General features: G+C 32.8%; 1 non-coding gene and 2 pseudogenes across 1 annotated transcript; 2 read left to right on the top strand and 1 right to left on the bottom strand.

Annotated features, from left to right (window-relative positions):
- The first annotated feature begins 2,437 nt into the window (after window positions 1-2,437).
- On the top strand, window positions 2,438-2,511 carry TRNAI-AAU (transfer RNA isoleucine (anticodon AAU)). Its single transcript has one exon. It is a non-coding gene; the product is annotated as a tRNA-Ile (tRNA).
- Window positions 2,512-4,459: 1,948 nt separating this feature from the next.
- On the top strand, window positions 4,460-5,843 carry LOC140810911 (peroxidase 10-like; annotated as a pseudogene).
- Window positions 5,844-7,648: 1,805 nt separating this feature from the next.
- On the bottom strand, window positions 7,649-15,443 carry LOC140808916 (polyadenylate-binding protein RBP47-like; annotated as a pseudogene).
- Between the last annotated feature and the right edge of the window lie 1,369 nt (window positions 15,444-16,812).

Genomic DNA, 16,812 nt, shown 5'->3' with positions numbered 1-16,812 from the left:
TTCTACTTCATGTCTACCACAAAGATATGACAAAAACTTATGTGAGACGGTCTCACGGGGTCGTATTTTGTGAGACGGATATCTTATTTGGGTCATCCATGAAAAATTATTACTTTTTATGCTAAGAATATTATTTTTATTGTGAATATCGGCAGGATTGACCCATCTCACGTATAAAGTTTCATGATATCGTCTCACAAAAGATCTACTCCAAGGATAGATCATGGTCCACTTCCATTGAAATGATCTTTGTATTGTACATCTTCTCCAATATTTTTTTGTATCAACTAAGATAGCTGATATATATATGTATCAGTATATATAGCTCTAAACATTACTAAAGATTTTAAATTATATATCATGGTAGTCGATCCTTCATATAATACAAATTATAATATATTATAAACTAGTATAAATTTTTCACGACGTGATAATCCATAACCGTTACTTTTCGTTGCACACTGTGTAAACTTTTGAGCTAATGCAGTACTCTGCAAATAATGATTGTCAGGTAAAGTACACTGAGCGAGACCTATAAAACAGGCTCGTCCGAGAAAGTGTTGGTAGGAAAATCGAAATCGTTATTATTGACCGAAAGCTCACATACTCTATCAACTCGGACAACTCATGAGAAACATTGTAAACCTGTATACTTGAGGGAATGTTAGAGGTACACAAGAGTATTTCTTATTTAGTAAATATTTATACCTCTTCAATCTAAAATATAAAGATTAGACTTTTCTTTTCATTTGTTGCAATATATAGTCTAGTGTTTATATTTAATATTATTTTATTTTATTTAGTTTGGTACATAAGATAAGAGAGGGATTGATAAATAATCCTCTTTTATCCCACGTTTGATACTTTTTTAGAAAACTCATGATAATATCATGTGCCCGTGATAAATAGTTTTATATAGGAATAAAATATCCCTTTTATAAGATGTGATAATTTTAATCTAATGATAAAAACACCATAAATGACTTAATTATCCTCAATATACAAAAATCCTAAACTCTATTGTTCTCTCGTTTCACTTGTAGGTAGAAATTAAAATCAAATAAATATTTTTATTTATTTTTATATATTATATAATATGATAATGATATAAATGAACTCGAGATAATTATATAAATGATTTGTATAAATCTCAATAAAATTATTAGTATCACTCGATTAATCTTAAAAATTTATATTTGACTCGACTCATAAAATTAAGGGCTCCATTATCATATTATATAATATATATAAAATTAGGTAAAAAAAAAATAAATAATGCAAGCATTGTCAACGCATGAACAGATAAAAATATGAACTCAAGCAACAATTTTGAAATTATAAAATGTATTATGATAAGGTTAATTTTGTCATTACAATCTATTATATAAATTTAATCACTCTTATTAAAATCATAACAAACATTAAATATAATACCCTACATCTTATTTATCATTAACTTATCCTTATATTATATATCACATGTTTATCATATCATGTGTACCAAACTATGTCATAGTGTATTAATCATTAACAACTTTCAATAATTTTTTTATATCTTATCAAAACAATCATAAAATGAGAGCAAAATAATTTTTTTTTTGGAAAATTTTTCTTTTCAAATTATTTTCTTACTTTTTAAAATATATATTTATTTATTTTGATTGAATAATTTTTGTGTTATATTATATATTTTAAACTTATCCACCCAAATCCCAATAGCCACTCTTAATATTTTTAGAATTTAGGATAAAATTAATCATATAAATGCATGAGGCAACCCTCCAAGAATCATAATTGTTTTTATTTATTTATTTTAGTAAGAAATATGAAATGATACTTGACCAAATTTAATTGACTTAATCAAATCTAGAATGTTATCAAGTGACGTAAATATATAAAATATATCGATTATTGCTCCTCTCAAGTCTTCCATGTGTTCCTCATTTTATTTATTTATTTATATATCGGTAGATCACAGGTCTTTTGGCCCAATAACATCCGCTATATCTCGCGAGATATTTTGTGAGAAGAATCTCAAATCTTATCAGATTCGTGATTTTTTTTTAAAAATTTTTTTGTTAAAAATATTATTTTTATTTTAAGTATAGTTGACACGTCTCACAAGAGACTTAACTCGTATGATAAAATTCCGAGTTTGATATCCATGTAAAACTCTTCTCCCTGATATTAAAAAAAATATCATTTTTATATATTAAATAGGTCTTAGTTTTGTGCAGTATAGGAGAGACTACACGAACAATGGATGGGAAACTCCATCTGAAATTCGAAACTTGTTGAGTCTTGAAGAGATGAAATTCATTTTTTTTTCAAAAAATATATAAATATCGACTGTGTTTTTTATGCAGAAAGATGAAATTTTGATTATATTTCACATAATACAATAATATATATAAACATTTAGAATGTGAAGACAAATGGCCCATTAGCTCAGTTGGTTAGAGCGTCGTGCTAATAACGCGAAGGTCGCAGGTTCGAGACCTGCATGGGCCAAATGTTTTCTTCTTCTTTTTTTCCAAATATTATATTTTGGAGGAAATTGAACACAAAAATTGAGTCTTTTACCCCCCAAAATTTTGGTTACAAAATCGTGATTGAAGTTTGGATCTCATTATCAACTGTGAATGCTCTGGTGGTAGACTATGATTATGCAAAATGTGGGGTTTCCGGAATTTTTGGGAGTTCGGAGAAGCCGAAGAAAGATTATTTTTTGTTCTTCGGTAAGTTCAAATTTTTAACACGAAATTATTTTTAGACGAACATTTTTCCTTAATTTTGTTCTGATTCCTTTACGTTTATATTTTAATCTTTGCGCAATTGCGCCGCCTTCATATTTGCATTAAATTATAATGTCATGACCAAATCTGTTGCCAGTTTCTTTGATGTAATCCTTATCTATAATAAATTCAAACTGGTGCAGCCTTTGTCAAAGTTCTTACAACATCTGCATTTGTCATGAAGCACAGTAGTGCTTCTACCATACTATGTTTCAGTTTTCGATTCGAATTAGCCGAACCGTTGTGCGACACAAGTGATTTCCACTTGTTGAATATAGTTAAAAACTGAGGTGTCTCCGCTTGATTTTGGTTGAATGAACAGAGAGTTTTTGCTGCCATGGATTATAAAATTTGTGGATTTCTTGGAGGTGTTGCACATGCTTGTAAAATGTACTGATTAAGTGCATCTTTTCCCTTTTAAAAAGCTATTTGCTGATATACCTGAGTGCAAGTTGATCAAATGTTTTTATTTTTTTATTTTTTAGTTCTTTGGCCTTACAACCTTACCTTATTAATCATCTTGATGTAATCTATGTTGTAAGGATCGTGATTCCCTCTGCATAAGGTCTTGGGTCCGAGTCTTGTGAATGGGGAGATTAGCGTTGAGAGAGACCTGCACCGCAATGGCTCCCTGACTCAACAACAGAATAGTTTGGGCCTAACGCGACTGTGGGAATCAGAGGGTTCACACTAAAAAAGAAAGATATCCGGTCAACTTAACTTTGGGTACCTTTTATATGAAAGTAATTGAATTTTCCAAATAAATTTTCTTTTTCCAAGTACTTAGACGTCATTCTTCAAATTTACTTGCATGATATGATTTTTTTAATTAAATTTAGTCCCCAAGTTTTAGTTTATTTAATTTAATTAATAACAGGACGACAATTATTTGCACACAAAAAAACGTACTTATTCGTGTGCTAATTCATGTCGTGATCAATCTTGCATGTTGTTTATTGTTAGTTACCATTGTTCTAAAAAGCGTGAATAAAAAGTTTGGATTGTGGTAAAAGCGAGAAAAAAGCTATAAACCTTGAGTTGATCACGTTAAGCGCGAAAAAAACTCGAAAAAGAGCGAGCTCTTAAGATAAAATTTAAATTTTTAATGATAAGTATTCGATAAAATAAAATTCTTAAACAAAAAAAAACTTGAAGACACCCAAATAAAACCTGACTTTGTATTGGAAAATATGGAAGACGATATAAATGAAGAAAATGATATTGAATTAGAATCCGACAAAGAGCTAGAACAATTATTCCTTTTATTTTGTTAAGGTGCTTAAATCTTAATTAAGTAAATTGAAAACATTAGTTGTGAAATATCTGGGATACAAGTTCACAATACTTCAGAATATTCTTATTACTTATGTTTTTTAAAATGTTCAAGTGCAATCATAACGTGTAAAAAATTAAGAACTATCAAGTGGTGTATGATTCACATTTTATCTTCTTTATTTTGATGCATGTATTAGTTCTATGATGTCAGTTATGGCAATTAGGTAATTGAGAATTTAGTGGAATTACCACTCTCCAACCTCACCAATGAGTAATCTTGAATAATCCTATGTTCTTACTATAAATTGAATCGATTCCTTGATTAGTGATAATGAAATTGTGAATAAATAATGGGATTGTAAAACCTTCAATCCTGCTTCTTTCTTCTTTGTAATCTTTTATTCAATGTTCTTGATACATTCACAGCCAATGATGGTTATTATGACAAATCTGATGTACCTCTTAGTTACAGTTTTTATGCTATGTCTTGCCCTCAATTGCTCATGATAGTGAGTCGTGGTGTTTGGGCAGCATTCCAGAATGACAACAGAATCGCTGCTTCCCTCCTCTGGTTACACTTTCATGATTGTTTTGTAGACGTAATAAGTCTCCTAATAACTTGTTATTTGACTTGTTTGTCCTAATAAACATAATGATTGTATAATAAGAGTAGTGGTAAATGGTCTTTCAAAATTATGCATTGAACTCGTCTAGTAACTTGAGTTAATTGTTTTCTTAGAGTGAAGAATGATGCAAAATAGTTACTGATGAATCCCTTATCCACAGTTTTTGTTGCGCCATCTATGAGCCTATGGCATGACAAAACTGACAAGGATTTTAAGTTAGAACATGGACGGACTGCATTTCTTAATGTTAATGGGGTTGCTATATGCTTTTTTTAGGGATGTGAAGGTTCTGTGCTTCTGGATGACACTAAATAATTCAAGGGGAGAAAGAACGCTGGACCCAACTACAATTCTGTTAGAGGATTTGAAGTTAACGACAACATAAAGGCAGAGTTAGAGAAATATTGCCCCTCAACAGTATCGTGTGTAGACATATTGACTCTAGCGGCTAGAGATGCCGTTTTTCAGGTAAGCCACATAATCATACCGTGCTTGTTCTTCATATAATTTCAATAATACTGGGTAAATTGGAGCCAATATATGCAGTCTTCTGCTCTTGTATTCATGTATCTAATTGGTGCAGTCAGGAGGTCCTTTTTGGCCTGTTTCATTAGGTAGACTGGATGGTTTTACTGCAGCCGAGAAGTCAGCAAACGAACAGTTGACGGCCATCACCTTTCGACCTCTAGATGCCATCAGTGCCAAGTTTGTAGCAAAGGGTCTTGACATGAAAGACATGGTAGTTCTGTCAGGTAATTTAATTTTGTTTTTGCTCATAAGTTTTGTAGAGTGCTCGTATAGGCAATGAATTGGTTTTCACAATCTCTGTGATAGTAATGGAAATGCGACACTTAGTATAGTCTAAAAGCTTTAGGTTGCACTTATCTAAACAGTCGTACCTACCAGCACTGCGACAAATACTCGGTTTTGCAATTTGTTTGATGATAAAACTGCTTTTGTAATTCAAGGATCATTGCATTTATATATAGATTCATTGCGACACTTAGTAAACAAGAAATCATTTTATGTGTCCACATAAAGCTTTTTTTAGACATTGACTTAATCCTCATTTGATGGTCTCAGTTTCGGTATTTTGAGATATAAATATGAAAAATAAATTAGATATCGAAATTTATGTGAAAAATTATTTGGATAAAAACCACCGGTAAGATGAAAAAATTTCATTATAATATTTTATAGGTTGCAAATTTTCATTGTATTTCTAAAGAGAATACACTCTTTTAATATTGTATAACAAAACACCTCATAATATTATAGAACAACACACTCAAATAAGAAGAGATTCTCAAGAGAACAACTGGATGAGAATTTGGGATGATTCAAACTAAAGAGAACGATCTCTATTTATAGAGCTCCCTCATCACTGTAAAAACACGTTTTCATTAATGAAAATGTGTTTCCTTGGTCCAAATAGGCAACAATTAATGGAAACGAGTTTACTCCGTCCAAGTAGGCAACATGTTTATGCAACATGTCCACTGCAAAATTTATAGTATTCATCTACCATCATTAATACACCTAATTTGCCGATATCATTGGCATACTTTATGATGATATTGGAAAGCAATCTTTTTACCGAGTAAAAGATACTTTCGAAATTATATATATTCATGAGAAAGTACAACTAAATGTTTATATTCTCTAAGTGGACGAGAGGAAGATGTTGATATGAAAGAGACAAGTGAACAAGATTGGACTAAGAGACGCGCCTCCCAGTTTCTATTTCCCGTTTCCTCGCCTGGTAGTTTGGCACTGTTTCGATTGTTTCATGAACAGGCACCATTTCCCCTATTCCAACAAATTATACAGGACTATTGTTACTTATGCTGATAGATAAAGATTGAACCAGTGAATTTCTATGAAATGGTATTTCGTCTAACGATAAATTCACGTGTGATAAGAGTATGCTCAGTGATCATGATCCTTTCTATAGTCACGAAGGCCGCATTCTGATACGCAAGAACATAGCCTCCAACCTTTGAAAAGTAATGTAAACCTTTATTCTTTAGCCAAGCGTGTAAACCGCACCAGAGAATCAAACTTATGACCATTTGGTCTCGCGCTCACCTAGTCTACTAACTTGGACACGGAAAAGCTCTTATCTTATGTTGGTCTGGCTAAGCGTTGTACGTTTCTACAGCCTAACTTATGACCATCTGTTATTTTGTAGATGTAAATTTGTAATCGGTTAATATCGGTTCATTTGCTGGCTCGAAACTTATGATTGTCCTTTTGAGTATATCAAGGCCCTGTTTGGCTAGTGTATGAAATGATAAAGAAATTTATATTAGGAGGATAAAAGTAAAGTAAAATATATGAATAATATAATTATTTTTAAGTTTAGTTATTGTAGAATTCGAATCAAATGTGCGCTCCAAAAGGATACCTAAATGTGTAAAGTTGCATTCATGTAAAGTTTTAAGAAAATGTATCGAATTTTATATCAAAGCAACGAAAGTTTAGTAACCGAAAATAAAATAAAATCATTGAAATTTAGTAACTAGAGATCATTTGTTACAAGATCAAGGAACAACATAGCCACATAGGTTCTTAGTACTGGCCTTTAGGCAAAAATTTGTGTGAGACGATCTCACGATCGTATTTTATAAAACGAATATCTTATTTGGGTCATCCATGAAAAAATATTATTTTTTATGTTAAGATTATTATTTTTATTATAAATATTGATAGAATTGACATGTCTCACCGATAAAAATTCGTGAGATCATCTCACAAGAGACCTGCTCTGGCCTATATATAAAAGCACAATACCGTACACAGTTACACAGCTAGATTATAGCACAAGTATCGGTTCGGAAAAGGTTATTTGATACACCTATATACCAAATATTCAGGGTATATACAGTGTTTCAAAATATATCATCATGAAAGTAAAAGAATGAAGATTAATGAATTAAGGACAAGAAACAATAACAAAAAGAAACAATCTCACCGCAGTTCCAAAATTGTCAACGTAAAGGTACACCAAGAAATAAAAATACAAAGGTTGTCTCACGTGCTATTAATCCAGCTACAAAATTCATGAAACATTCTATGAAAGTCTCAGTGCATGAACACCCGAGGATATTACCTAAATTCTACATTCCGTTACAGGAAACTTTGTTTTTTAAGTTCATTCGACGATAACTCTGCTAAATTTCAGAACAATTGCAGAATATACTAGCTCACTGACTGCTGATGGTTTGTGTGACCATTTGAAGACTTTCCATAAGCTGTAGTCTTGGTGTGTCCATATCCGTTGTTAACTTGTCTGCCATAGTATGTGCCATTATTAGAATCCATTCTTATCTGCAAAGCAAGAAGGATGCACAGAGAAAACAATATTACAGAGTGAATTTGATAGGAAACCTGCGAAAACATTTGATAGGAAACATGCGAAAAAAGAAACATCGGCTCTCTCTCTAGTGCAGCATATTGTTGATAGGATTTGACATGCTAAACTCTGCATTTACAGTCTTCAGTAGATATTTTGATGAATGGCCGTTTTGACATTGGTGAAGAACTATATCTATATTTCCCCAGTTATGATTATCAGAAGAAATGTCATAGCAAATATTAAAAAAGATGGGTCTTCTGTAAACGGCAACATTAAAAAAGATGGTGAAAGTGTACCTTTTTCTACTTCTCCTTTCAACATAAGCTTAAAGTAGTGAATACGCAGAAAATATAGAGAGATATGCCTAGTTATGTTTCAACCAAATGTTTTGTTTTGAGAAAACAAAATTTCAAGCCGCTAAAAGGTGTTGAGCTCCAAAGGATGCAATGCTGACGATTACACTTATGAACTTTGTTCTTTTATTTGTGTGTTGAATGGTAATTTGGCATGTAGGTTCATGTGGTGAAGAATTTACAATTAAATGGGAAAGAACTAAGATTCTCCAAGATGGAAATATCCCAATCACTCAAAATGAAATAAAAATTGAAGAATTACTTGTTTGTTTCCCAGATTTCGACCCCAAGAAAGGCGAACTGTCTGCTTGCCAATAACCGTGCCGCTTAATCTCTCAAGTGCCTCCTCTGCATCGCTTCTGTTCAAATGATATATTATAAGGGTCATGCCATGGTATTGTAATAGTCACATGTATCAACTTTCTTGGTAGCAAAAATTCGACGAGGGCCTAACATCGAGAATTTTAATTCAGAACACCCCTATTTAGGAAATAATATATATACTCTTGGGAAAACAATCATATCACATCCATAGCTACAAAAGCATGTACAACAAGAATCACAACTTTTATTCTTTTTTTTAAGAATTTTGTGAAATCTCAAATATGGTGTATTGTCCACTATATGATAGGAAAAACACAGTTGTGTAGAAGACACTACACATAGGAAGATAGACAAGCACAGGATAGAAGAGAGCAGTAGTAGACTCAGTATAGGATAGGACTATCTCAACAAAAGATCATGCTGAATGAACCATCCTAATGCGAAGGGGTTTACTAAATATCTTACATCATCCATCCAGCCAGTATTTCAAATCAAAGGAAGTTTAAATTATTTGAGTTCAAATCCCCAATCGATTCAATTTGATCAATCCAAACATAACCTACCAAGATGAAGACGTCAGCAAAATGCAATCAAGCAAATCCAATTTCTTGTTTGGATGAACAAATGTTTACATCCGCACCTTTCTTTTTCCTTTTTATGTTCAGTTTGTATCATAAATTCTGCATTCATGTCCCACGTCACAGGATTTACCTGTTTGCAAATTGTACGAAGCCACATCCCTTTCCAGCAGGTATTTTTACAGAGAGAATGTCTCCAAATGGAGTAAAACACTGCCTGAGTTCTTCATCATTGACATCAGTGTCTAGTCCTCCCACAAATATCTAGAATAAAAAAGGATATCATGAATTGTTGTACAATAAAATTTACCATAACTAACTACAGAGGGATACTTACTGTCGTGTTTGACGAATCACTATCCGACTGACCTTGGGGCACAGCACCATTCGATGCGTATCCACCCGAAAATACCACAGCTACACGGTGAAAGTACAAAAATTCAATAAAAATTAAATCAGAGTACATCTCTGAACTGCTATTGACAGAGTTAAAGACAAACTCCAATGAGGTTTGACCCAAAATAAGATGAAACAAAGATGCAAGCGGCTGCTCCAATTTAATTTTTTAGCAAGAGTAAAGCATCAAAAGTAATGGACAAAGAATATTAAGGTGTCAAATATAATAATGTATTTACAAACACAGGTGGTGTACCACCCATCACAGATAAACATATGGACAACAATTATATACAGGTGGGTACTGAATCTTTGGAGCAAAAATGCCACCAAGTTGCAGAACAGTGCAAAGGATTCCGTACCTTGTGGAGAATATTGTTGCTGAACTGAAGGTTTCTTAGGAGTTGCAACACCAACACGCATAGGTCTACTAGAACAACACACACCATTCATTTCAGTCAAGGCTTGAGACCTATCATTTTCATCACCAAACCTGACAAAGCCATAACCTTTTGGACGACCAGTGCTCAAATCAATTACTACTTTTGCACCTTTCACAGATGGATATTTAGAGGCAAATATATCATGCAACATCTCATCAGTAACATCAGTAGCCAAATCTCCAACAAATATTGACAAATCAGAACCAGCTTCAGGGCGCCTATCACTGGCAGCTAAATCCTGCCCAGTTTAAGCGGAAGGGTTGCTCAGTATTTGGCATCATGGCGCCGTTGCAGCTTTGTAGGACTTTCTCAGCTGCCGCATGAGAATTGAACTCGACGAATCCGTATCTCTCTGATTGGCCAGTCTGCTTGTTGCGTATAGTCTTGACCGAAACAACCTGCAAGTATGGATCTCTAAAGAGATTAATTCCAGCACTGATAAATCGCAAATACAGTACTTAGATAAAGTAACAATTCCAACACATTAAAAAATATCAGTTCAGCAACCAAGGCTGGTAGCGAAGCTGTGCTTCCTCTAATTTGTTTTCATGGTTATTTTCCTTAACGTGATTGTAACCCCAGAATCTTATTGTTTGTGTATAAAGGAGCCAAGAAATTTGCAGATATTTTGAGTGTCTGAAGCTTGAAAGCATCTGGCGAGTGAAAAACAATCCGAAGCTTGTTGATAACATAGCTAAACCTTGGTGTTGGTTGTTTATGTGCTTGTTCCATTTTACTGCAAGTTTAAAGTTCTTCTGGCACAATCGAGTTTATATACACTTGTTTGTAATATGGCATTGAGTTGAGTTGATACTTGATAGTAGATGTTTATAAACAAGGGGTTTACTTTGCCTAATTTAAGCATACTTTGGCCACAAGTGTTGTACTGTGTAGCTAAGGTGTTTGTTTAAAGGCTTAAATGAGAACAGATGCATTCTAAATGAGCTTACATTTTTTTGAAAAAATTGTTGCTAAATGCCTTAATGCCCTAGAATATATTCAAACATAGCTGAGGATTGTTTGACATTTTATGTGCCTAAAAATGAGTATATACATATTTGTTGAAGAATGGGTAAGCCAATAATGAATAACGGCATGTTTAGGAACATATTCCAATCTGTGCATGCTAAATATTTAATAAAGATGACAAGGTGAATAAAACGGGTAAACAACACATTTTTTAAGTGGCTTAAATGAATTATTCATGACGCTAGTAATGATGGTGCATCATACCTCGTAGTAAACCATGTTACGAGCATTTGTGTTGATTGGGAAAAGGTTGTTGTGGCTTGGGGGAGTTCATGTCGGGAAGTTCAGGTGTATTCCTTTACTGTTCGATGCAAAAGGTATGGAAGTTGTAAAATAGAATGATGACATGCATTATGAGTCATCTAAATATGTAATTTTATGTGTTTTCTTACTTAATGAGTTGGAGTTCTTGTTGGGTGTCATGATTTGGAAATACAGATCTGTAAAATAGACGATAGGCTCGTTGAATCATGAACTCGAGGTATCATGTTGGACTATGGAGCCCATGTGAAGCGGACAATAGGCTCATCATGCCGTGGCATGGACCTGAGATACTATGTTAGATAATGAAGACCCCATGAAGTAGACGACTGCCATATGGAGAACACGTGGTTGGGTAATGTGGGTGTTAATGACCAAAGTTATTGATTTGTTATTCCTTTGTTGACCTATACATCATCCGTCACACGCATTCATGCATGCATCTCATTAGATTTGTATACATCTCACCTTTTCCATTTATCTATACGTACTGAGCGTCCCTGCTCACCCTCTGTTATGGGGCTTTGTTCGTATGTTCATAAGATAACCATCCTGTAGGACTTCATTATTGGATAGGGATTTCATAGAAACCGGAGAAGTTAGCGGAATCCTGGATTGAGATGCTGAGCTAAATTAATACGTGCTAGATTTCTAGAAGGCTTAAATATGTTAAATTGTTATTCATACACATTAACCCAGTGAGATGTCCAAAGCTTGAATATTCAAATTGGATTGTGTGTGTATATAAATATTACATACATACATACATATATATGTGTGTGTGTGTGTGTGTGGTTGTGTGTGTGTACACATATATATATATGTATATATGTATATATATATATATATATGTATGTATGTATGTATGTAAGTATAAATATTTATATACACAAACATATATGATCTATGGCTTTTATGTGATTTTGTTGATAATTACTTTTTTAATAAATTATGATGTCAAAAAACTTCATTTAGGGGTGGATGACAATCTCTTAAACCAACAAATACCATTATATAGCCAAGTCATTGGAGGGTGTTCATTAGAACTTAGCAGCAGTACCCCTTAATCACAGAATTCTGGAACGACATAGCATCAGTGGTCAATCTAGATCATTCACTAATGAACTCAAACTAAACTTATAAAAAATCAAGCAATAGAAGAATTTGATTTCCAGGACTATGCATTACAGATTACTGATAAAGGTTATCACGAAAAAGGACCTATATTTTGGAGGACTGATGGTACGCAGCAGTTAAAAGTGAAGATATAAGGGATTCAATCAAACTAGGATCAATTTTTAACCAATTGATTAAGCAGTAATGAGAAGACAACTCAAAATTCAATCTTAAAACATTTTTACAACCCCAAGAGCAAGATAAAAGGGAATAAATGATGAAATAAATAAATCACTGACAGCTTAAGCAATGGATCAAAGCTGTCACATAACTTAAAGATAGCAAATGAAAAAGACAATTTTGGTCTGCTAAGATCTCATCATAGTCATCACATAGATATCATTTCGTCAAGGACGGAGATAGAATATTTTCACTGGGGCGAATCGAATGTTTTAAATTAGTCAATCAATAAAATATTTAAAATATAAAGATAGCATTAAATATTTACTCTCAAAATAATAAGAAATTGATGGTAAAGAAATAAAAACTACATCTTCAAAATAAATTACTTAAAAAAAAGTAATTAAAACACCAAAATTTATAATTTTTCATCTATGACATATCTCGTAGCAATAAATTATAAAAAAACATGAAAAAAAAAAGTTTAATCATTATAAATCATACAGTAATACATTAATTTAAATTAGAAAGATACATAAATATAGGTATTTCAAGTGTGTGTAGCATTAATTTCCTAATTTGAAATAATTGAGCCAAATGAAAGTTTGATCAATCACTTTTTCCACTATACATTAATAATGGGTTACATAAATATTCATCTTGTATTTTATTATTTAATCTTATATTGACAATTTTTATAGCTAAATCAGTTGACACTTGACACGTTCTGAAATTGGTAATTGTGTTGAATTGAGCTCAAAAAAGTCTAACTGACACTATATAGATAATTTTTCTTAATCAACGAATTCACTGGAATAAAACTTCTAAACAAGTTTGCTAAATATAATTAGTGTCGAATGATTTTCTTTATAAATTCGAATTCTATTTTATCAAAGGAGGAATGTGCATTGATCTTATAAGTTGGGTTAGGCATTATATTTTTAATACAAAAACTTTTAAATAAAATTGATGTTCTTATAAATTAAATAAATCTCTTTGGAAAAAAAAATGAGGGGGCAAAATTGAGTAAATGTTTACATTTGAATCAATTATTATTTTATTTATTGATATAAAAAAATTAAAATTTTGAGTGGGTACGTGTGGTTGCACCCGCCTCCATCTAGCTCTGTCACTGCATTTAGTTATCAACCATCTATGTCTTTTCCCCATCTCCTAAAATTACACAAACATTTAGATTAAAAAGGACTGATGTTTCCCAAAAGAGAGTTGTCAAAGTTGGAAACTAAGATTTCAAGACTAGTAACTGAATGAAAAGTTTGTTGTGCTCGACTAATCCCAGAAATCTCCTACATTTCAAATTTTAGATCACGGGGAAATTTCCAGATCAATGGTCTGTGACTAACCTTCATCCATGAGAAAACTTAACCTAATAAAAGTTCATTGGGAAAAAAGGAGAACTCTTTCTTGTCTTTATCTTCTTTATGAAGATAAGCTTCACACCAATTAGAACTCAGATAATCCAAATCTAGGAACCACACTGGCCTTAAAAGTTTCACTCTCGCATTTAGAGTTCATTAGTGCTGATAGTTAGTATTGATATTATCAAAACTCTTCAGCTTGCTGTTCACAGATAAAAATTTCTCAAGCACGCCAAATCCAAAACACAGTTCAACCACTTATCAGCATATGGCAGACCAACGACCATAATTTGCAGCTCATTCAAACACCAAGTCATCAACAGCTTGATGGAGATCGTTAAAGTTCATTATTTTCCCTTTAACCATTGATGTAGAGGAATTCCGAAATGCACAAATTCCTTATTAAAGAAAAATCTATCCCAATATTCTCAAGATAAGTACAGGCTCCAGAGCCTATAAATCGATAACTTTTGACCCAGTAAAACCCAAAACCAGAAAAACTCAAAAAAAGGTGTTCTAATTTACACCAATATTACAAATCGCAGAGGCGTGTAGGGGTCTGCTTTCATTCAGTTTTATTGGTAGTCATATGTTTAGAAGATGAGATTTTTACAGTGGGTTCAGTTTTATTGGTAGTCAAGTGTTTAGAAAATGAGATTTTTTTCTCATGCAGGTTGAATATTAAGTATTTAATTGAATTTACAGTTATTTCCAAACCATGGAAGCTTATGTGTTATCCTCAGGGGGAAAAAACACTTTAACAAGTAAAAGCAGCAACAATAATTTTTCCAAATTATAGGGTCAAATCAAGCCAACAGCAGTAAAAAAATGATTACTTAGAAACTCCAACAAGCGATCAAGATGAAATAATAATCTATTAATACATTAAAGACAACATTTTTACCTCTCCAGTTTGAGAAAAACAAGATTGCAGATAATCTTCATCCATCCACTGCTGAAGATCTCCAATCCATATGGTCTTGTTATCATCACCCGAGCTCTGAATCTGATGATTATTCTTTACCGGGTGCGTCTGCTGCTGCTGCATATAGTGGCCGTGATAGTACGGCACGTAATGCACATTGTACATCATCCGCTGCTGCATCGCCATGGCCGAATAGTGCATCGCCATCCAATGCTGCTGATACTGCTGCATCGCCGCCCACTGTTGCTGGTACTGCTGTTGTTGCATCTTCTGCTGCTGATTCGAATCTCCGCCGTTCATCTCCCCTCCCTCCAATCTTCAATTCTCGCTGGAGAGGAAGGAGGAGAGATTCGCGAAGACTGCTGATTGGGGAAGTTCGCGAATTTTATGGATCTAGGGTGGATTTTACGCGGCCCGCTACGTTGGATATGGGCCGTAGATGGGTGACGGGGGTTATTTTTGGCCGTCGATTGAGGGGAGAACAGTTATTGGTGTAATGGGGCCCTTTGTGATGTAGATCTGGCCGTTGGTTAGAGGCCGTCGACTCAATCGACGGTCGGGAAGGTTTATGAGTTGTTTATAAAAGTCTTCGTTGCTTCACATGCATTCGTTCATTCATAAAAGTTATTCAGCACATTAGATGTGTGTGTATAATTTTTTTTTATCATTATCGATGAACTAAAGTGAAATTTGACAAATTATGGAAGGACTAAATTGATATTTTAATTGTTGAAAAAAAAGTGTGCGTTGAATTTAAAAAAAAAACAAAAATGTAATATTAGTATCATATAAGGGTAAAATTAGAAGAAAAAATTGGTGTCCTTTAGGTGGTTACTATCATGTCCTCGTACTTAATAAAATAGAATAGATAGAATAGATATACAAGTCCTAATTCCTAATACAATCAAGAATAGTTTTTAATACACCCATGCCCGACAAAACTACTACTCCCCAAGTCGGTTTGTCTACGCAAATTAAGAAATTTGAATCTGAAAAATGCTAATCAAACTTCTAAATCAAACTAAATAAATATTCGATTTGATCGTTGGTTCTAGTATTCTCGATTTGATGTGAGTATCACAAATAAACTGATGAAAAAGTGAAAGAAATTTTTTAACTAACATGAACACAAAGGATAAACCATTAAGATTTGAAACAAACATCTTTTTCATGAATTTGAATGATGAGAACAAACGCTGAAAATTGAAATAAACTTGAAACAAATATAAACAAGATGATGAAAAATTAAAAGCTAAAATATTTGCAAGTGTTTGTATCTAGTTGAGTTGTCTTGTCTTCTGGATCTTTTCTTCGCTTTTGTTCAACTTTTTTCTGCGGAGAATGTTATGTTGATCATGGTCCAATCGTCTAATTATAAACTCATGACTTGGTCAATACTCAAAGTTGTCAACTCCTTTTTAATCTAATAAGTTTTTTAATCTAATAAGTTGGACATATTTCATCAAAAAAATTATTTTTTTTATTGCCAACATGTATATTTGAGTATATTATCAACAAGTGATTTATGATCCAAATTGGATTAAAGAGTTACAAATTTACAAGATATATAATCATGATAATGACAGACTATAGTCAATATTTGTTGAAGAAAATGTTGGCATAATGCCATTTTTATCTTTAGTTTGAATAGTATACATTGAGAATATATCTCATTTATCTTTCATTTGGTATTATATAAAAGCGTGTCTAGATCATGAGCTTTTAGAGCCCGTTTGGTATCAAAAGTTTTTTGATTAAAAAAATGCTTTTTTAA

The sequence above is a fragment of the Primulina eburnea genome, chromosome 13, assembly GCF_022965805.1.
Source record: "Primulina eburnea isolate SZY01 chromosome 13, ASM2296580v1, whole genome shotgun sequence".
NCBI classification, from domain to species: Eukaryota; Viridiplantae; Streptophyta; class Magnoliopsida; order Lamiales; family Gesneriaceae; genus Primulina; species Primulina eburnea.
Note: the sequence above shows the minus strand (reverse complement) of the source record. Positions and strands in the feature narration are given on the sequence as shown.